Source organism: Anastrepha obliqua, chromosome 6, assembly GCF_027943255.1.
Source record: "Anastrepha obliqua isolate idAnaObli1 chromosome 6, idAnaObli1_1.0, whole genome shotgun sequence".
NCBI classification, from domain to species: Eukaryota; Metazoa; Arthropoda; class Insecta; order Diptera; family Tephritidae; genus Anastrepha; species Anastrepha obliqua.
Window position 1 is genome coordinate 56,539,624 of NC_072897.1, and position 22,632 is coordinate 56,562,255.

The window sequence follows — 22,632 nt, forward strand, 5'->3', positions numbered from 1 at the left end:
AAAGCTCCTTCAATGTCCACAAACACACCATGAGTGTACTCTCTTGTTTCCAGCCCTTTTTCGGTTATGCTAACGCACTCATGCAGGGCCGATTCGCAAGATTTCCCACTTTGATAAGCATGTTGTCTGACGTTGAGAGAGTTTTAATTTAGAACCCTCGTCCTTATGCGCTTCTCCACCATACGTTCCAGACCCTTAAGCATAAATGCTGTCAGGTGTATAGGTCTGACACTTTTTGGTAAAGCGTCTTTGCCTGGCTATAGGTCAAATACAACTTTTACCAAACGCCACAATTGTGGAACATAAGCGTGCACAAGACATGCCGTAAAGATTATTTTCAAAGCCTTTATTAGTTGTTCCCCGCCTCGCTTAAGCATGATTGGGTAAATGCCATCGGGTCCTGGGGACTTAAGGTTTTCGAATGTCTTCTTCTTCTTCAGTCCAATCTTCTTCCAACTGAGTTTTAAGAGCTCTGTTAACAAATTTCCTGGACGTTTTTCGAAATTTTCAGGGCTCGGAGTTCCACCAAAGGACTGTCTTTCCCTCTCTTATCCTACATTCCGGGTAGCCATTGTTATAACACTCGATCAAAGTTCGCCCCAATGAGTTTGTGGCTTCTTCAATCGCAGTTATTGTCCGGAGTTTGGGAAGATACGGATTTCCTCTTTAGTGAGATCCTCATATCGTGTCCAGTCCGCTTTTCGAGGATTCCGGCAGTGAATCTTATTCGAGTACTTTCCAACCAGTGATATGATCTGATATTTGATCGTTAGATAATGTCATATCGCTCACTTCCTGCTCTCTGCTGGTCAAAAAAGTTGGACTGGTGCCAACGTTCTGTATGACCAAGCGAGATGACAGAATGAAGTTCATGAGTTTATGCCCCCTGAAGTTACATTTGGTGTTAGCCCAGAGTGTGTTCTGTGAATGTGCGTCACATCTCACAATTAGACCTAATCCCATGGATTCAGCATATCTTACAACTTCCATAAACTCCCTCGAGACGACAATTGTCTCTACTTATTTCCCCTCTAATCGAAACTTTATTTTGGCGGCAACTAAGTCTTGACAGCAGAATTGTCTTAACAAAGTGCAATCAACCGCTTTCGGCATAATAATACACGTACGTGGACGGAGCTCTCCCTCTTTATAAAGGATAGACCCCCACTTTATATCTCCCAAGCCCTATATTTGTCCTTTAGACACCCACGGTTCTTGAATTAATATTATGTGAGGATTTGTGTGCAGTTTCGCTTGACTACGTCATAAAAGAGCCGTAGCCGATATGCTACGCTGCAAGTTAATTTGCGTAAAAACCATCAAGTACAAAACAACAACTTACACGAAATCGGTAGTCACTTGTTTCGAGATTCCATTGGCTTTCTGTATTCTGATAATCCAATGTGTCGAGCATTACTATCATGAAACATCACAAGAAACACTAAATTGGAGGAATTTCAATTGCCGAGAAATGTCGATTTGCTGAAACAATCTTTGCCCCAATTTCCCGTTATTAGGATAGAAAAGCATTATATTTTATTATTTTAGGACGACATTGCCCAGCCAACTACTCTTCTAAACATTCGTATCCACTTACAGCTAATAAATTTCTGGTTGCCAAGTGGGAGAAATTGAAGGAAGTTGTTACTACCGTGGAGCCTTGTAATCGTGAGCAGCTTAGTTGCGAGTCAATCCAGTCTCACGGAAATCGTGTCAAAGAATAGAGGTTAGATTGCTCTTGAAGGATGATCCTAGTTGTTTAGCCGCCTCATACACAACATCTTTCAGAGGGTTTCTTGCAGAAAAACGTTTTTTTGGAAAAGTCGCCTCTCTGTGTTATGAATCCAACAAGTATAACAACATATCTTAAGGATGCTTTGACCTACTTTGCATTCCAAACTTTTTTTGAAGTGAAACTTCTTTAGGCGCGTCAGAGTATAATTTCAATTCCGCGACACAGGAGTTAACGTTACGAAAAACCGACACAACAAACAAGTTATTCTCTTTCTCCGCTTTTTGTTTGGTGCATCGTAGTCTCCCCACTCTGTTGGCCACCGCTTTCCACAACAAAAATGATACCGTTAATGTCCTCACACCACACTTACGATTTACCGCTGTACATTCAACATCAAATGCAGCTATAGCAGAAGATGTCGGTGAAATTTGTATTTCTGTGCGCCGTGCGATAAATGGACAAAACATAGCAATTATGGGTGTCTACATAACTCCGAATTCACATATCAACGACATTACACGACGCATTTTTACATGGTTTGTTATTAAGATACACTCGTGATGGTGGTAAACTTCTTCCTCAACGCGACGATCTGAAACCTCTCATATTAACTGGAGATTTAAATGTAAATTTTGCATCGGACACTTCCATGAAATTAAGAGATTGGTTGGACTGATGACGGGCCACTTTCTGTGGAAAGGATGGGCATCTCAGACAGTGCACTCTGTCAGCTTGTGAAGAGGAGGATGAGACAGCGAACCCCATTCCTGTGCGTCTGCCCAGCCTTCGCTCCTTGGCACCCCAAGATCTGCTCAGATTTCTCCGGATATCGGGTAGACTTAAAGCAAATTAAAGGGGAATCCAAGTCCAGTACAATGGACTTAATTAATGTCTGAGTGCTGCTCTTGCTAGTTGTCCCGCCAAAAAAGAAAAACATGTATACATTGTATATGGTACAAACCAAATCTTCTGCAACAAGAAATGGAACATTTCGAGCGGTTGTCTATATCACGCCCCTTTGCTCACTATGGCGTTGACATCTGTGTCAACGTATACTTATGGCTTGGCGATAAGGCTCCCTATAGCACGCAAATTGCAATATTCGTGTGCCTTGTAACTAAAGCAGTACACATTGAAACAGAAGAGGTTTGCCCTCCGACATATTTTCGACAATGCTAAAAATTTTGCTGGCGCTGGCAGAAAACTCGTAGATTTAAAGCGCTTGGGTGAGATATGGTACACTAGACCACACACCAGCATGGCTTCCGATGAGTACACAGTACCGCCACAGCACCCAGTGTCATAAACACCCAGATAAACCGCGGGCTTAACCAAAACCTCAAATCGCTTGCCGGCAGTACTTACGGCAAGGACAGAGAAATGTTGCTATCGACATGTAAGGCAATTCGCCGGCCGGTTCTTAATTGAGCTGCGCCTGTTTGGTCGCCTGGAACTTATGAAACGCAGTGGATAAAGCTCCAGACTTGCCAAAACACTGCTAGTCGGACCACGACGGATTGCCTCCTGATGTCCACTCTTCAACACCCTCACAACGAGGCACAGATGCTCCCGGTAAAGCAGCACAACAAACTACTCAGCAAACAGTTCCTGCTTAGTAGCCGGTAGATGATTTAGACGAACACGACCAGTGATTTACACTACACTGACAGGGTTTAGTATAGCTGTTACAACAACAACATCTCCTTTCCAGCTCCGTGCTGATACAACTGTATCCTAGTATATTAAGAGATTAGAAAATTAGAAATGTTCTTAATAAGAATACAAGCTCTGTTTCTTACGACCAAGGGTTCTTGGGTAAATACGAGTTTTCTGCAGTGTTGAAGAGTCGCAGAAGAAGAGCATTCTTTGAGAGACGCAAGTTAATCTGTAAAACCCGCATCCTTCTCAAAGATAAGGAGGTAATTGTAATTTTTCTTATTTATTATTTATTTAGTTTTTTTGCTATTTCATCAATTCATACTATCATATTATGAATAATTTCATACACATCGTAATTTTTTGTGTGGTTTGCTTAATGCTACAATTATTGATACAATATTTTCTTTAATATAATCGATCAACAATCTTCTATATATAATAATATTTCTTTTGGTTTTAACGGTGTTTGGCAATTCATTGAATAGGTTTAATCCTTTATATAATATAATAGAGTGTTTTGTGACCTACTAGTTGTGTACATATTATTTCTAAAATCCAAGTTATTTCTTAAATTATACGGTTGCACTTCTGCAACCTCCTGATGAACCCAGGAACAAAATTTTACAACAATACTCAAAATGTGGCTTAATCATCACATTATATGATCTTAATGCGAAAACTTCCAGTTTTCTTGGCAATTTTGCAACACACATAGTTCAAATAGCTTTCAAAATTCACATCTCTATCTATAACTATCCCTAGGTACTTAATTTCATGAATGTTTTCTATTGCTTCATTATCTATTGTATAATTACATATTCATATAACTTTCCATTTAATAATGATAGCCTTAGTTTTGCTAACGTTAAGTTCTAATTTATACATTTCTAAATATTTATCTATGTTTTAAATTAGAGTTTATTCTTTCAATGCATTCATTCGTTAAACTACCAGTTGTATACAATAGAGTGTCATCAGCAAACTGGTAGATCTCGACTCCACGTAACACTTCCCATATCATTGATGTATATGAGTAATAGAAGTGTTCCCAGCACCGCTTCAAGAGGTACTCCCAACACAATGGATTTCTGGCCAGACATATGTACAACCCGATATCCTTGTGCACTGCCTTCTGTTGCTTAAGTATTTAGCTTTCTTACAATTTTCGTTCAACTCCGCGTATTCCGCATTTTGTCATATTTTTATTAGAGTACTGCGGTCGATTATTTCGAATGCTCTCTTAAAGTCTAGAAAGACTGCCGCTATACATTTGCGTGCAGCTATTTCTGTTTTCCTCTCGTGAACACTAAGTTTAGCGCTGACTCACAGCTATGGTGTTGTTTTAATCCAGATTGATTTTCCGATAGTAATCGGTTATTCTCCAAATGCGCTTCTAATTGTTTATGTACAACCTTCTCAAGAATTTTACTTCCAGTCATCAGCATGTTATTTGGACCAAATTCCCCTGGGTTATCTGTGTTTTTAATTTTTCTATGGGTATAACTGTGAGACTTTCCACTTATCGGGGAATTTCCCGGTTTTGGTGTAAGTTTAATGGCGTGAATTGGAACTGAATTTTGCTTTCTGTATATCGTCTTTATGCTATTGTTAATTTCTTCTACACTCTTTATAAAAAATACATTAATTTTGTTTGCTATTTCGCGCTTTTTGTTAGCACTTCGCCATTAATTGACATTTTGGATAACTCGCTCTTTCCTTTGTTTAGAACTAGATGTTTAATAGTTCTCCACATTATCCTATGGTCTCGCACTACTTGAATTTGTTTTTGTATGAAATTGTTTCGAGAAAGTTGCAGTTCGTAGACGTAAAGATTTCTGTATTGCTTATATTTTTGCCAATCACTACGTTTTCGGCCCCATTTCGCAGTTTCATGGAATTGAATTTTTGTATCTTTCACACTACTCAGATAGATAGCTACTAAGCCATCCGTCAAAGATTCTATAATCCCAGATTACCTTAGTTTTGGTCATCGTTCGAATTGAGTTTTTAAGCAGGTTACTATAATTTTAAGCCCTTTCATTGAGGGTGTGGTGTGAGCCGATTTCAGGTAAACCTCCATTACTTCTAATATAGCACCCACAGTTGCAACAGTGACAGAAGTGTCGAAATCTACATGTTTCCTCTTACAGATTAGTTCAGCTGATGTTGACCGAGCCAAGGCAAGCGAATTCCTAGCACTTGTCGCTCTCGATGGCTGACACTGTGTCGTTTTGGATCATTACCTTGTTGCAGTCAAACTACGCTCACGCCTCTGTGCAGCAAAAAACGTACATCTACCTACGCAAAGAATGTTCAACATCGAAAAGCTGCAATCACAACAGACAGCCAGAAGATTCGCCACTCGACTCTCACTACTGCTCTCAGAGAGTACTGCCCAGAAAACCGGTATGCACGACAATGGAGCAACATTTATCGTTTTCTACGTACCGCCGCCGAAGAAGAAATCAGATTCCGGCGAGCCCGAAGAAGCAGTTGCTACGGCGAGGAATGTCATGCTGCCGTAGAAAGCAAAGATGCTGCCTATAGAGCCACTCTACGATCGGGCGCAGAAACGAGAGCACGAAATACGTGAGTGCCAGGAGCTTGAGATGCTGGCCAATAGGAACAACACCCGAAAATTCGACCAGAAAGTTCGGCGGCTTACAGAAGGTTTCAAGACCGGGGCGTTTTCCTGTAAGAACAAAGACGGCGATCTGGTGACTGCCATTCAGAGCATACTTAAATTACGCAACCTGTTAAATAGTGATAGCTGCTCATGTCACTGAGAATGTGAAATTGTCGTTCCGCTACCCGACCATGACGAGGTGAGAATAGCGATAACGCGGCTAAAGAACAATAAAGCCGCGGGCGCCGACGGACTTCCGGCTGAGCTATTCAAACATGGTGGCGAGGAGCTGGTAAGGTGCATGCATCAGCTTCTATGCAACAACTGGTCGGATAAAGGCATGCCTGCCCATTGGAATTTAAGTGTGCCCTACCCAATCCATAAAAACGGTGAATTAGTCTTAGGGGGAATAGTCTCCTAAATATCGCCGATAAGGTTCTAGCGAGCGTATTGTGTGAAAGAGTGAAGCCCACCGTCAATCAACTGTTTGGACCTTATCAGTGTGGCTTTAGACCTGGAAAGTCCACCATGGACCAAATATTCACAATACGCCAAATCCACCATCTTTACGTCGATTTCAAAGCTGCATTCGACAGTATGAAAAGGATTTACCTGTATGCCGCGATGTGTGAAGTTGGTATCCCCGCAAAACTAATACGGCTATGCAAGATGATGTTACTCAATACGAGCTGCGTCGCCAGAATTGGGAAGGACCTCTCCGAGCCGTTTAATACCAAGCGACGTTTCAGACAGGGTGACTCGCTGTCGAGTGACTTCTTTAACCTGATGTTGGAAAGGATCGTACGAGCAGCAGAACTTAATCGCTCAGGCACAATTTTTTATAAGAGCGTACAATTGTTGGCGTATGCCGATGATATTGACCTCATCGGCATTATCAACCGCACTGTTAGTTCTGCCTTCTCCAAACTGGATAAAGAGGCAAAGCGAATGGGTCCGGTGGTGAAAGAGGACAAAAAAAGTACCTCCTGCCTTCAAACAAACAGTCGGCGCACTCACGTATCGGCACCCACGTCAACCATTGTAAATCTAGATAATGGAACGCAACAAGAGTCGCCACTCTCCGCGCTTGTTTGTATAATACTGTTCGATGAGATTGCCAAACTGTCAGCGAATTATACCGGTGTAGAATGTCAGCTCTACGCCGACGATGTTATCTGTTTCACGAAAAACCCTGACCTTCTTTCCGTCTCCCATATTTTCGAAAGCGTTCTCCGAGACATAATGACAGGGTCCTCAACCTCAGGCACATCGATTTCTTTCGAAAAATCTAATACTTTGCACATTTGCCAAAAAATTTAGTTGCTCTGGGCTGCCTACACAATTGTTTGGCCATTCCATAATGCCAGTAAAAGAAGTAACAGGTGTATTTATAGATTCTAAGTATAAGTTTAACCATTAGAAATACATAAAAGATTGTATTATGACACCGTTAATGTAATTAAGTATCTTTCTTTTATATCATTTTCGTCTTCTACTTTTAATTCGTCTTATGTACATATCTGAATACATTTTACATACATGTAATTTTATTGAAAACTGTGTGTTGGTTTATGTCTGTAAATTTGTATATATGTAAGTATTTCATGGTTAAAAGGCGAAGGTAAGGGAATTGAATTTGAGTTTGAAATATTTGGCAAACATACTTAAATATTTTTAGGCAATAAAAACTTAAAGGTTATCTGTTTTAGCTTTATTCTTATATTAAAATGCTATATTTTATGAATTTATTTATACATTTTCGTGTTCATTACATTATTATTATTATATAACGCAACCTCCATGGACGTTACGCAATGCTGAAAGCAGTGAACACCGTAAACACAATGCCGAGTCAGCTGTTTCGATCAAACTAATGAGAACCCCATGTAAATGAAAAATTCCTTCCTTCCGTATCGTAGTACCATAGATTTTATTTCACGATTTTTAAAAAATCCCGTAACCGACTCAGCTGATTGCTCTCTCACCACACAGTGTTGCCAAGCAGTACATTTCGAAATCATTTACAAAATAAGCTTAGAAAAATGATAATTTTTGTTAAAATAGCTTAAAAATACTGTTGAATAATGTTAATTATAGATAAATGAACTATTTGCATTTGTTGGTTTTTGGCTTTGGTTTATTAAACAATGAAAAATTGTAACTGATGTGTGAAAAAGTGTGTAAGCAAAAATATCAATGGCAACATTGTGTAGATACAACCAAACACATACACACACAAACCGATGTATTGTGTGAATATGTAATTGAAAGAACGCAGTTGTTCTCGGGGGTGAGTTCTTGTGCACGGTAAGGGACTGCGTACGGTGTTTACTGTTTTCAGCATAATAATCTATTTGCTATCAATACCATAGATAATAAGATGCGAAGCTCTTTCATTTTAAGAGAGAGCGCTTCCATGAGCTCATTTCAAAACTTGGCAGCATTCACACATCATGGGATTTTGAACAGCTGATAGGCGAAATGGCGGGCTGACAGAAGAAACGCGCTAGAAACAACTGATGAAAACAGTTCGTTTTTGCTTATTAGAGGAATGATGCGATTGAAATTTTTATAATTATTTGTCTTAAAATGAATTTAATTGAAACGTATTAATTAAAACTGAAGGGAGTTTGTAGAATTTTCCAAAACCTTTTATATCTTTTTCAGCTTCTACTTTTAATTCATCTTGTGTACATATATGAATACAGTTTACACACATGCATTTTATTGAAAACTGTATGTTTGTTTATGTTGTAAATTTGTACAAATGTAAGTATTTTATGGTTGAAAAGCGTAATTGAATTTAAGTTTGAAATATTTTGCAAACATACTTAATTATTACTTAAATATTGTACTTTTAAGTAATAAAAAATTAAAGGTTATCTGCTTAAGCTTTATTCTTATATTAAAAAGTTGCAATATTTTATGTATTTATTTATACTTTTTCGTGTTCATTACATTATTATTATTATAATATATAACATTTGTATTTCAATTTTGAATAATTTCATTGAAATATTAACTTTTGTTTTTTTAGCTTATTCATGTATTTTAAGCTGATTGTGCTTGTTTTTATTATATGTAGGTGTATACGAGTGATATAAGGCTACTGGGCAACCGCGCACTAATTACTAACCTCAATGGCGGAGAGGTACATACACTGGTTACATACTTATACATGTCGTTTTTTATTTAAAGTTATAAGGTACAAATATATATATTATTGCTGATAATTGTTTATAAAATGTTTGCAGTTTGTGAATAGTTATCATAAGTCAGCCTATTTTTACAGGTGCTCATATAATGAGATCAAAAATATTTTTTCAAAAGTTGATTAAACAAAATATTTTACTTCACTCTCAAACCTTTTTTACTTGACCACACATAGTGGGGGTCGTTGTTTCTGTTTATTAGTTCTTTACACAGCATAGTGCGGTTTATATTATCAATCTCTATCTGTTTCTTTGCTAAGTTTTTATTAAAGCTACCGATGTAAACTTTTTACATATGTATGTACAAATTAAAAAAAAATACCAGTCTAAGGGTTAGACGCGATAGAAGTGAAACCTTCCGTAATACAAACTGAGAGAGAATGAGACGAAAGCAGCATTAGGGGCGGGATAATTATAGGTTCATTATAATATTGCTATAAAGTTCATATTTTATTTTCTTCATTTTATTATTATTCATCCTCAATGTTTTCAATTTCAACAAATGATACGAGTGGCTTATGATAGATAAAATATGATACAAATGCTTTGGTTTCGATGTTGTCAACATATCTTTGAAATATCGCGTCAATTGTTGTTTTTGATCGTGTTGTCGATTTAGTGCGATTGTTACACATTTTTAAATTGAATGTTGTATTGAGAAAGTCAATTGAAGGAACCGCTGTGTCCAATGCAAAATTTACGTTAAAATCGCCACTTAAAATCATTGGAGCTTTATTGTAATCTTTTCTAAGTATCCGCGATACTTCTGGTGTATACTTTATTAAATTTTCGTGAATGAATTCCGTGATATTTATTGATTTTTTGAAGTGAAAACTTCTTTAGAATCGTTGGGAGTGATTTGGGAAAAAGTGAAACGAAAAAAGCGACCAACTTGGCTACGAAGCGTTATATTATATGTTGATATAAACGTAGCGACGAACTAAATAAAAATAACTTTTATTTTTTCTTGTGATTCGAACCAAGGATTTTGGATCGGAAGCTCACATTGCTAGTCGCTCGGCTACCGCGCCATCCTGTCATCGCTGGCCTAAAAGTTATTTAGTTACGAAGCGTTATATTATATGTTGATATAAATAATTTTTGTGAGCGTGTAATTCTCAAAAGGTTTATTAGGTTTATTATTTAAAATGTATTGACTAGGTAGTGTGGTTATCAGCTTAACATCTGATAGATCCTCCATCGGAGGACAACAAATGTTAAACTAATTTTTGGAAATGGGCGGAGTGTTTTAGGGGCTTGCTCCGCCTCTGCCACGGGTTGACCCGGTATTGCAGTACCGCCGGGATTTCGGCCTTGAATAAATACAAGAAAAAATATACTAATACATTTAGCTTTGGTGGGAAGAGCCATAAATTTTTATATGAATACAAGTAGACGAAAATGGAAGAAATTTGTAAGTCTGTTTCTTCGGTCCGTTTGGGTATTTTTTTTGACAACATCGAAACCAAAGCATTTGTATCATATTTTATCTATCATAAGCCACTCGTATCATTTGTTGAAATTGAAAACATTGAGGATGAATAATGATAAAATGAAGAAAATAAAATATGAACTTTATAGCAATATTATAATGAACCTATAATTATCCCGCTCCTGATGCTGCTTTCGTCTTATTCTCTCTCAGTTTGTTTTACGGAAGGTTTCACTTCTATCAAGTCTAACCGTTAGACTGGTATTTTTTTCTTTTTTTTCTGTCGATATTCACGACACTTTTCTGCATTATTTTTCGGCATAATTGCGGTAAATATTTAAAAATGGAAATATTTACGAATATAAAAATACACACGCGGTTGCTATTATGAGCGTCCCCAGCAAAACCTGCGTGACCGAAACTCTAACACAATTACATTTTTTTGAATGTTACAAACACATATGCACGCAGGTTTTGCTGGGGCGTGACCGAAACTCTAACACAATTACACATATGCACTCGTATTTGTTTGAAACTCGACTTTTTTTTTTTGGTTCTCCGTCACCTTTGGAAAATGTGTAAACAGTAAGCAAACTTTATTCGTATATTTTTCCTCATTTTTGCATCAGTAAAATTAAACAAACGCCGTAGCCGAATGGGTTGGTGCGTGACTACTATTCAGAATTCACAGAGAGAACGTCAGTTCGAATCTCGGTGAAAACACCAAAATGAAGGAAAACTATTTTTCTAATAGCGCTCACCCCTCAGCAGGCAATGGCAAAACACCGAGTGTATTTCTGCCATGAAAAAAAGCTCCTCATAAACATATCATAAAATAAAATAAAATAACTGTATAAAAAAATTTTTTTTCTTGTGATTCGAACCAAGGATTTTGGATCGGAAGCTCACATTGCCAACCGCTCGGCTATCGCGCCATGCTGTCGGCGCTGGCCTAAAAGTTATTTAGTTCGTCGCTACGTATATATGTAATATTCGTAGCCAAGAGTATCGCTTTTTTCGTTTCACTTTTTCTCAAATCACTCCCAACGATTCTAAAGAAGTTTTCACTTCAAAACTTAGTGCTTAAAACACAAACATGTTTCCCTAAGAAAATAGAGATTTAGACATTTATGAAAATAGGATTATTGATTAAAACTACAAAATATGTAAATAATCAGTTTAACAAAAAATGTACACCTTGTCTATATGGTAAGTATGAGAGGAGCACCACAAGAGAACCAGTAGGAGATTCTGACATAACAACTGAACCAGGGAGATACATACACATGGACATATACCTCAATGACAACAAAATGTTCCTAGTTGCTATCGACAAATTCTCAAAATACATTACTCTGAGGGAAATTGACTCAAGAGAACGCTTGTCTGAGAAAATTCAGGAAGTTCTCACAAACAACTATGACCCGATTTACACGAGGAGACATCTGGAAGGGAGACACTGGAAATTCTCTTTTGAAGTTTCATTCGCGTTCACACGGGCAAAAATGTTTCCGCGACATTTTGACATTTAACACTTTAGCATCGTCTGGTTCGGATGAATTCTAGCACGCGCTTACATGTAAAGCAGAGAGCGTTCGACAACAGTTTCTTAAATATATGAATGAAAAATGCAAACTGGTTAAATAATAAATAATTTGTTGTTTTTTTATTGAAATATATTTATAAATTCTTATACTTGAATAAAAAAAATTAAATTAAAAATACTTCATATGTAAATAATTAACTAAAAATTAACTTGAGTAACTAGAAATGCGAGGAAAATTAGAATTCAACATAAACATGCCCCATAATATATTTTAAAGTATACCTACTTTACTAGCAAAAATAATCGTGCATTTCCCAAGCAGTGTTCGGATGTTTGTCATCTTTGTTAACTTCCGTTTGGTTGAAAACCAACACATAACTCAGAACCTTCTCCCAAAAAAGAAGAAAGCGAATGAAGCAACTGTCAAAAATTGGAAAGATTGGAAATACGAATAAGAAGAGCAAAGCGTGTCGCCGAGTACGGGAGACAAAATCCCTTCTCTCTTCCCCGACCGTCCTTCGCCCCCGAACAAAATGTTTCCCTTCAAGATGTCTCCTCGTGTAAATCGGGTCTATTCGAACTTCACACGACTAATGACTGATAACGCAAAATGATTTAAGACGCCAGCGCCACATTATATGCATAAAATATGGTATAAAAAAATACAATCTCCAATCTATAGGTCAACATCGAATGGGCAAGTAGAACGCGCTAGTTAAGGAATGTGTACTACGCCACTGCTGACGTCGCCACATAACACGTTATAACATGCAGCGAATGCATTATCGATACAAACCGTACCAGGCAGCAACCGGAACGGAATTTTCCACAAACAAACAATAGATAAGCATTAGTAAATAACATAAGCAATGCATAAGGACTGATAAACAACCTTTACAATAGATAAGTATGAGTAAATAACATAAGCAATGGAGAAGGACTGATAAACAATTTTCCAATGCAAATCTGTCGCCGCATCCTGGTATTATAAATAGCCCTAAGTATAAAAACTGTAGAGCAGTATTGAATTTCTATTAATAAAGAAAGCACGTGACTGTGCAGCATATTTCTTTACTCTATACCAGCGGCCGCCGTAGCCGAATGGGTTGGTGCGTGATCACCATTCGGAATTCACTGAGAGGTCGTTGGTTCGAATTTCGGTGAAAGCAAAATTAATAAAAACATTTTTCTAATAGCGGTGGCCCCTCGGCAGGCAATGGCAAACCTCCGAGTGTATTTCTGCCATGAAAAAGCTCCTCATAAAAATATCTGCCGTTCGGAGTCGGCTTGAAACTGTAGGTCCCTCCATTTGTGGAACAACATCAAGACGCACACCACAAATAGGAGGAGGAGCTCGCCCAAACACCTAACAGAAGTGTACGCCAATTATTTATTTATTTTTTTATACCAGTGGTCGCCAACCCGTCGATCGCGAGCTACCGGTAGCTCGCAAAGGCAAATCTGGTAGCTCGCGCTGCTCACGTTGCAAAAAATCCAAAAGTCAGAAAATCATACCAGTATTAGCAAATTTCAGAAATTTTCATAAAAAATAGATAAACAGCGGCAACACTGCGGTAAGCGATTTCGCACCGACAAACACGACGCGAAGTCGCGTCTCCGTTCTAGGATCGGCTGGAACCGATTAGCGTGTTCGAGAATGTTTTGGCTTTATATAAGTTAGGTTTCCTTGCGCGGAAAACCTTAATGAAAATAAAAACACGGTAATTTACTAGGTGCGGTGCGTGCGCCTTTATTAACTGTCCGAATTAAACTCAAAAACTTTACAAAAATTACTTAACTCTACACCTACGAATAACTTAATTCTACAGGAAGGCGTTGCTCAAGCCAGACGCTACGTAAGCATTATTTATTTCCCCAAGTTTGAATTATATTAGTAAGAATTTTATTGCAAAAGAATTGACAACGACATTGTGAAACAGTAAACGCTTCCGCTTTGAGGGTTCGCGATACTGCTGAGTGAGTTTGCTACGTAAGCATTATTTATTTTCCCAAGTTTGAACTAATAAGAATTTTATTGCAAAAGAATTGACAACGATATTGTGAAACAGTAAACGCTTCCGCTTGAGGGTTTGCGCTACTTCTGAGTGAATTAATTGGGAAAAGGTGATTGTACGATTGTACGTTAGGCAGAATATATTGTGTGTTAACTTATATACGCAATGCACGTCGACATTGCGCTCAGTTTAATACTGAACGGCATTATCAACGTTCTGCGTGCAGCGGTTGGGTTAGAGTTCGAAACATTATGGCAAGCAGTAGTAAGAAGGCGAAGACATACCATTTCCATTCGGAATGGGAAGAACAATACTTCTTCACAGAAGTTAAAGGCAAAAGTGTTTGTTTGTTATGTAATACATCTGTGTCAGTTACTAAAAAAGGAAATATTGAGAGGCATCATAAAACTGTACATTCGAATTTTGAGAAGGCATTTCCGTTAAATTCTGCCACCAGAAAGAAAAACTGAAACATTTAAAAATCCAGTTAATTGGACAACAGTCAATATTTTTGAAAACAATCGACAAAAATAAAGCTGCAATTGAAGCATCTTATCGTGTTTCCCAGATAATTGCACAAAAGAAAAAACCTTATGAAGACGGGGAAATCATAAAACAAGCATTTTTGGAAGCTGCAGATTCTTTATTCGTCAACTTTAGAAATAAAGACGAAATAGTGTCTGCTATAAAATCTATGCAATTTTCTGCTAATACAGTGATGAGGCGAGTAGAAGTAATGAGCAATGATATTTTTTTACAGTTAAGAAGTGACTTAGATAACTGTATTTATTTTTCACTGCAACTGGATGAATCAACAGATGTAGTTGACACCTCACAGATGGCCATATTTGTCAGGATGGTTTTTAGTGATTTTACAATTAAAGAAGATTTTTTGAAGTTTATTCCACTCAAAGGACATACTACTGGGCTAGAGCTGGTTTCTCATTTAAAAAATCTCATCTCTTCTGAGAAAATTCCAATATCAAAAATGGTAGGCCTGACAACTGACGGTGCTCCAGCTATGGTGGGTTGTGATAAGGGGCTCGTGGCGCTATGTCATAAGAATGAAAGTTTTCCACAATTTGTTAGTTACGACTGTATTATACATCAGCAAGCATTATATGGAAATTTTCTAAACTTGAACAACGTTATGAAACTAGTGGTGAAAATTGTGAACAAGATTAGAGCTCAAGCGTTACAAAGAAGATTATTTAAAACCTTGGCTGATGAAATTGACTGTCAATACGGAGAGCTACTTCTTCACTCTGAAGGGCGATTGTTAAGCAGAGGACGAGTGCTCAAACGTTTCAATGATGTTCTGCCTGCTATACTCCAATTGTTCAAAGAACGCGATGAACCGATTCCTGAACTGGAAAATTCGACTTGGCTCAGAGATTTTGGTTTTCTTGTGGACATTACAGAGAAATTAAATGAGCTTAACTTGAAGCTTCAAGGCAGGATAAAGAATTAGCGGAAATGATTTCTGATATAAATGCGTTTATTACAAAACTTGAATTTTGGGAACAAAACCTAAAAAACCGCGATACTAAGCATTTTCCTATTCTTTCTGAAAAGATATCCAAAAATCTATTAGAGCCCTATGACAGTAAATATCATATGGAAATAGTTTCTAACTTGAAGGAAAACTTCAAAAATCGTTTCAAGGATTTCAGCAAAATTGCTTTAGTGACGCAATTTGTTGTTTCACCCTTCATGGACATTGATATACAACAGTTTGCAGCTTGTGTTATGAACAACTTTGGCGAAGACATTGCTGTGACAGAAATGGAACTGATTGCTTTTCAAAGTGACTTGACTTTAAAATCTTTAGGTTCAAATACAAAATGTATATGGACTTTAGTAAGTAAAGATAAGTATTCAGTTTTATGTCGTGTTGCGTTGAAAGTGAAAGCGTTATTCAGTTCAACTTATTTGTGTGAATCTTCTTTTTCCAATATGAAATTTATTAAAAATAAATACCGCAATCGGCTTACAGATATACATTTGGATAACTTTATTCGAATGACTGTATCAAATTATACTGCAAATATTAAAAAAATTATCGATGAGTCAGAATGTCAACCTTCTCATTAAATATGCTCTTTTTATCTGCCCATATTTTATTTATATAATAATGTACTATTACTGTTTTGTTGTTTTGAAGTGAAAACTTCTTTAGAATCGTTGGGAGTGATTTGGGAAAAAGTGAAACGAAAAAAGCGACCAACTTGGCTACGAAGCGTTATATTATATGTTGATATAAACGTAGCGACGAACTAAATAAAAATAACTTTTATTTTTTCTTGTGATTCGAACCAAGGATTTTGGATCGGAAGCTCACATTGCTAGTCGCTCGGCTACCGCGCCATCCTGTCATCGCTGGCCTAAAAGTTATTTAGTTACGAAGCGTTATATTATATGTTGATATAAATAATTTTTGTGAGCGTGTAATTCTCAAAAGGTTTATTAGGTTTATTATTTAAAATGTATTGACTAGGTAGTGTGGTTATCAGCTTAACATCTGATAGATCCTCCATCGGAGGACAACAAATGTTAAACTAATTTTTGGAAATGGGCGGAGTGTTTTAGGGGCTTGCTCCGCCTCTGCCACGGGTTGACCCGGTATTGCAGTACCGCCGGGATTTCGGCCTTGAATAAATACAAGAAAAAATATACTAATACATTTAGCTTTGGTGGGAAGAGCCATAAATTTTTATATGAATACAAGTAGACGAAAATGGAAGAAATTTGTAAGTCTGTTTCTTCGGTCCGTTTGGGTATTTTTTTTGACAACATCGAAACCAAAGCATTTGTATCATATTTTATCTATCATAAGCCACTCGTATCATTTGTTGAAATTGAAAACATTGAGGATGAATAATGATAAAATGAAGAAAATAAAATATGAACTTTATAGCAATATTATAATGAACCTATAATTATCCCGCTCCTGATGCTGCTTTCGTCTTATTCTCTCTCAGTTTGTTTTACGGAAGGTTTCACTTCTATCAAGTCTAACCGTTAGACTGGTATTTTTTTCTTTTTTTTTTAAGTCGCTTGTGATTTCCCATTATGACTGCAAAAAATTTTGTTACGATTGATAGGTGTGAACATGGATCTAGTTATGCATAAGTATAAGCACTATAAGTCATAAGTTTATTATATATAGAACGTATATTCGTAAAATAAATACATGTTTTGTATGTCGAATATAACTGTGTATTATTTAATTTATGTTGGCTTGTGCAAGTAGCTCGCTGTTTATTTCAAAATCTTGAAAGTAGCTCAACACATTGCTCTATACTATTCCAATAGAATAACTGGGGGCTCAAATGAAAATACGTTTTGTCACCTAAATACCAAAATCCTCGAAATAAAGGAAAATAAAAAATCCACGGTCTTGGAGAAAGACAAAAAACCAGTTTCTGAAAAAGCGAAACACCAAATACAAAAAAACAAAACAAAACGGTTCCTGGAAAAGGGGAACAATATTAACAACTTCCGAAGAACTTATTGTGACAGAAACAGAACAAACTGGATCAGCGCGGAATAAAAGCATTCCTATCGGGCTATTCTTCCAAACGACGCGCCAGGAAATCCGAATCCTCCTTTCTAAGACGTCAAAGAAGCGACAAGAAATATGGCCAAATCAGCACAGCTAAGAGCACAAACTGATGCACTAAGACAACCGTTCCAACAACAAATCTTACAAGTAACTACCCTACATCAGCCCCCAAACAGCCTTCCACAATATCACCACCATTACACAACACGAAGAAATCCCTCTTACAATAACAGACACCAAAGATATCGATTTGGAGCTGTTCAAAGCTTTACCCAAGTTTGATGGGGATAAAAACTTGTATCGCTCATGGAGATCGCAAGTCTGGAAGTTTATGGATGACATCAAAGCGTTCACAGGACATCCTAGGTATTATAGCGCAGTAGGCATCATCCGCACGAAAATTCGATTATAAATCGATTGGACTATACATTTGCGGACCAAAGACCTTTGTATGTGTTACTAGACGAGATGGAGAAGGTTAATCAAGGAAGAAAGAATTTATCCGAATATCACAACGAAATTAATAAAGCACTTAATCTTGCGCTTTCAAAAATTTAAATGTCGCATGAACAAAACAGCGAAGCCATGAAGACATACATATGCTAACCAAGAAGCCGTTCGAACATTCATCATGGGACTGAATAGCAGATACACAAGTGGAACCTTGTACAGACACAACCCAAGAACTTAGAGCATGCATATGCTATTGCCAGCACAATCGACCACGACAACCATAACCAGCAATTTGAAACTCACACCAACAGGGATACCAGAATCTTTTCAAAAGAGAAAGAAATCCAGCCTCAGAAAACTTCAATCAACATAAGCAGCATAGGATCAATCAAACGCATCAAACAGAGGCAGAATCTACTATATCTCACCTCGAAGAACAGTACGAAAGCGGAAGTACTTTTTTAGGCGAATAAACGGGCTGCCTTGCATTCAAACCAAGTGCGTCCTTACAGGCACACCCGTTACAATCTTAGTCGACACAGGATCAGCAAATAATTATATTATTTAAATAAAAATTATAACTTGGTATAGTCATCAATGAACAAGGACTTAGAACTACAAAAACAGAAATAAATGTATTCGACTACAGTTTAAAGTACCAGAAGAAAGTCGTGAAAGTAATAGGACTATGAATAAGTTCGCGCGGTTTTACAACAGATGGCGTAACTTGATTATTATTCCATCGATCCACATTTCCAAACATTCATTGGAGAGCTACTGTCGTAAGGCACAAACGTCAGTATAAGTTTTTTATTTGAAGCGTAAACAACAATATTTTTACCACACTTGAAAATGTCGAATTTCGTGCCAAATAATGTGTTTTTGCGGGGAATTTTTTAATATGAAGAAAAAAGCAGCCGAAAGTCATCGTATCTTGGTGGAAGTTTATGGTGAGCATGCTCTAGCTGAGCGAACGTGCCAGAAGTGGTTTGCACGCTTTAAAAGTGGTGATTTTGGCTTGGAAGACGAAGAACGCGAGGGTGCGCCGCCAAAGTTCATGGATACCGAATTGGAGGAATTGCTCGATCAAGATCCGGCTCAAACGCAAGAAGAGGTTGCAAAAACTTTGGGAGTTGATCAATCAACCATTTCCAAACGTTTAAAAGCCATGGGAATGATCCGAAAGGTAGGCCATTGGGTGCCGTATGAATTGAAGCCAAGAGACGTTGAACGCCGTTTTATGGCATGCGAACAACTGCTTCAACGGCACAAAAGAAAGGGTTTTTTGCATCGAATTGTGACTGGCGATGAAAAGTGGGTCCATTACGACAATCCAAAACGTCGGGCAACGTATGGATACCCTGGCCATGCTTCAACATCGACGTCGGCGCAGAATATTCATGGCCTGAAGGTTATGCTGTGTATCTGGTGGGACCAGCTGGGTGTTGTGTATTATGAGCTACTGAAACCGAATGAAACGATTACGGGGGATGTCTACCGACGACAATTGATGCGTTTGAGCCGAGCACTGCGAGAAAAACGGCCGCAATACGCCGATAGACACGACAAAGTTATTTTGCAACATGACAATGCTCGGCCACATGTTGCACAAGTGGTCAAAACATACTTAGAAACGCTCAAATGGGATGTCCTACCCCACCCGCCGTATAGTCCAGACCTTGCGCCATCCGATTACTATCTCTTCCGATCGATGCAACATGGCCTGGCTGACCAGCACTTCCGTAATTACGATGAAGCCAAAAAATGGATCGATTCGTGGATTGCGGCAAAACCGACCGAATTTTTCACAAAGGGAATCCGTGAATTGCCAGAAAGATGGGAAAAAGTAGTAGTAAGCGATGGACAATACTTTGAATATTAAATTTGTAACCATTTTACGTCAATAAAGTTTCAAATTTCGAAAAAAAACCGCACGAACTTATTCATAGTCCTATTAGAAAATGAGCAAAAAATAAATTACACAATAAATAATGCAGAATATGAGGATTACATTAGGAAAATAATGAGAAAAATGACGAAATTAGTGGAAACTTACCATTTACCACAACTATCCAGGCAACTATTAGAACGAATAATGAAGATCCTATTTGGACTAAACGGTACCCTTATCCCATGTCATATTTGTGGTGGAAGTATCATAGATGCACCAGCCAGTGATTCTCTTTGTCTTGCAATCCTTTCCTATTCTGCGAATCGTTTTTCTTCTTTTTCTCCCAATTTTTTGTCTGCACCACCTCATTGAAACTAATTTATTTTCCTCTATTTTCATTCTCTCAAAAGCAAAAGCCTATACTATATCAAACAATTTATCAAGAACGTAATCTGAGTTTTCTTAAAATTTTTTTAATTCTCTCCAAACATGATATAAATCAACAATTTTCTTTACGCAGTTCGGAAATGCCCTTGTTTGAATTCTAGCTTTTTCCCAATATATGATGCACTCCTTAATCACAAGATTTGCACTTTCACTACCAATCAGTTTAACCTGATGTTGTAAAATAGGACTGAGAGAACTTGTCGATTAGATGGTGATTTTGCCTACTTGATAGCTAGGCAATACGGTAATACGAAAATATTTTGGTTGTCACTCCGTAATTCTACCGAAATGTTTACGCACTAAGCAATGGAACACTAATAAATGTTTAAATGGCAAGCCATTATAAATATACTAGCAACCCGCCCGGCTTCGCACGGGTATAAAATATATACCCTATGTCACTCACTGAAAAAATGATTAAAATCGATCCAGTAGTTTTGGCTTATTCACTACTGCCCGTGACCCGCACGCGTTAAATTTGGAGTAAAAGAATTCCCCTTTCTTTATAGCATGACGATTTCCTGCTATCTTTGGAATATCTAAATTCATACCCTACACTTTTACACTTTTACATATTTACTTTTTGCATTTTTACATATGTATTTATTTTATTTTTACAACAATTAATATATTACAGAATGTCTTTATATACAACGTTCATACATAGCTTTCTTGTCGTTAGACAATACAAACATGTTTTCTCTAGAGGTTACTCTTGAAAGAGCGACATACAGTTGGCCATGTGAAAAACAGTCAACGCTCAAATCTAAGCCTGCAGCGTTGAAGGTTTGACCCTGAGATTTATTAATGGTCATTACAAAAGATGTCTTTACCGGAAATTGTAAGCGTTTAAATTGGAATGGTAGATCCGTTGGTATCAGAGGGATTCGGGGAATCAATACATCTTCTCCGGTACCACATCCTGTGAGTATTGTGTACTCTATTATGAAAGCTTTCAGTGATTTTATCAGCAAACGCGTGCCATTGCAAAGTTTAGGTGGATTTAGGTTTCTTAATAAAATAACACGATAACCTATTTTCAGCTCCATTTTGTGAGGAGGGAGTCCAGACGGGTTCAAAGAATTTAGAAATTCTGTAGGAAAATGAACAGCTTCTTCCAGTATCGACCGAGTAGTATATTTTCGTCGGCGCATCAATCTTTGAGTTATTTACTTTATCTACTTGTTCGTTAGTTGGTGACAGAATAGCTCTTTCATTAAACCAAGGTATTGTCTTATAACTTATGTTATCAATGTCAGGATAGACATTATTGACTAAGTCTTGGATGTTGTCTATCAAAACACAAAGGTTTTCTAGGTTAATCCTTCCCTCACTTTGTGTTAATTCTCCATTGCTAACTTTTAGCAGCTTCTCTGGAAATAGCCTGTTCTCACGTGAAGATGACGAAACCCTAATATTAGTTTTAAGCTCTAATTTATTGACATGCGACCAAAGGTGAGATCTTTTTAGCGAAGCATTTATTTCGTCAGCACGTGTTCCTCGAGTCACAACTGGTAGAATTTGACGGAAATCTCCTAAGAACAGAATTGTACCTCCACCCATAGGTAAATTTTTGTTGCGCAAATCGCGCATTGTCCTATCCAGTGCTTCCACAGACGTCTTGTTTGAGATGGTAGCTTCGTCCCAGACTATTAATGAGCAGCACACATCAATTTTCCTGTATTGCTCTGTTTAGAAACACTACAGACGCTGTTATCATCATCGGTGGCGATTTTCAGCGGGTGCTTGAATGTAGAGTGTGCGATTCGGCCGCACTATTTTGTTTAATTCAAATAATTCTTCGTGAAATATGTTTTGGTCATATTGTACATCAACAGAGTTTAAGTCTTGCCGTCGCCGAATCAGAATATAATATCAGAAATTATTCCATAGACTAACAGAATCAGTTACTTGACAAAACACTACTATGACGGCAAATAAATATCTTAATGATGTAGCTGAACTACAAACAGCTGCTTCTGATAATGTATTTTCCCAGTGAGAATCGACTTCCAAGAGCCCCATAGCTTTGCATGCTGCTTGATAAGTAT

At 37.5% G+C, this 22,632-nt stretch overlaps 2 pseudogenes; both read left to right on the plus strand.

The window, feature by feature from the left end:
- Nucleotides 1-10,370: 10,370 nt before the first annotated feature.
- Nucleotides 10,371-10,554, plus strand: LOC129250964 (U2 spliceosomal RNA; annotated as a pseudogene).
- Nucleotides 10,555-16,699: 6,145 nt separating this feature from the next.
- On the plus strand, nucleotides 16,700-16,883 carry LOC129250965 (U2 spliceosomal RNA; annotated as a pseudogene).
- The last annotated feature ends 5,749 nt before the right edge of the window (nucleotides 16,884-22,632 follow it).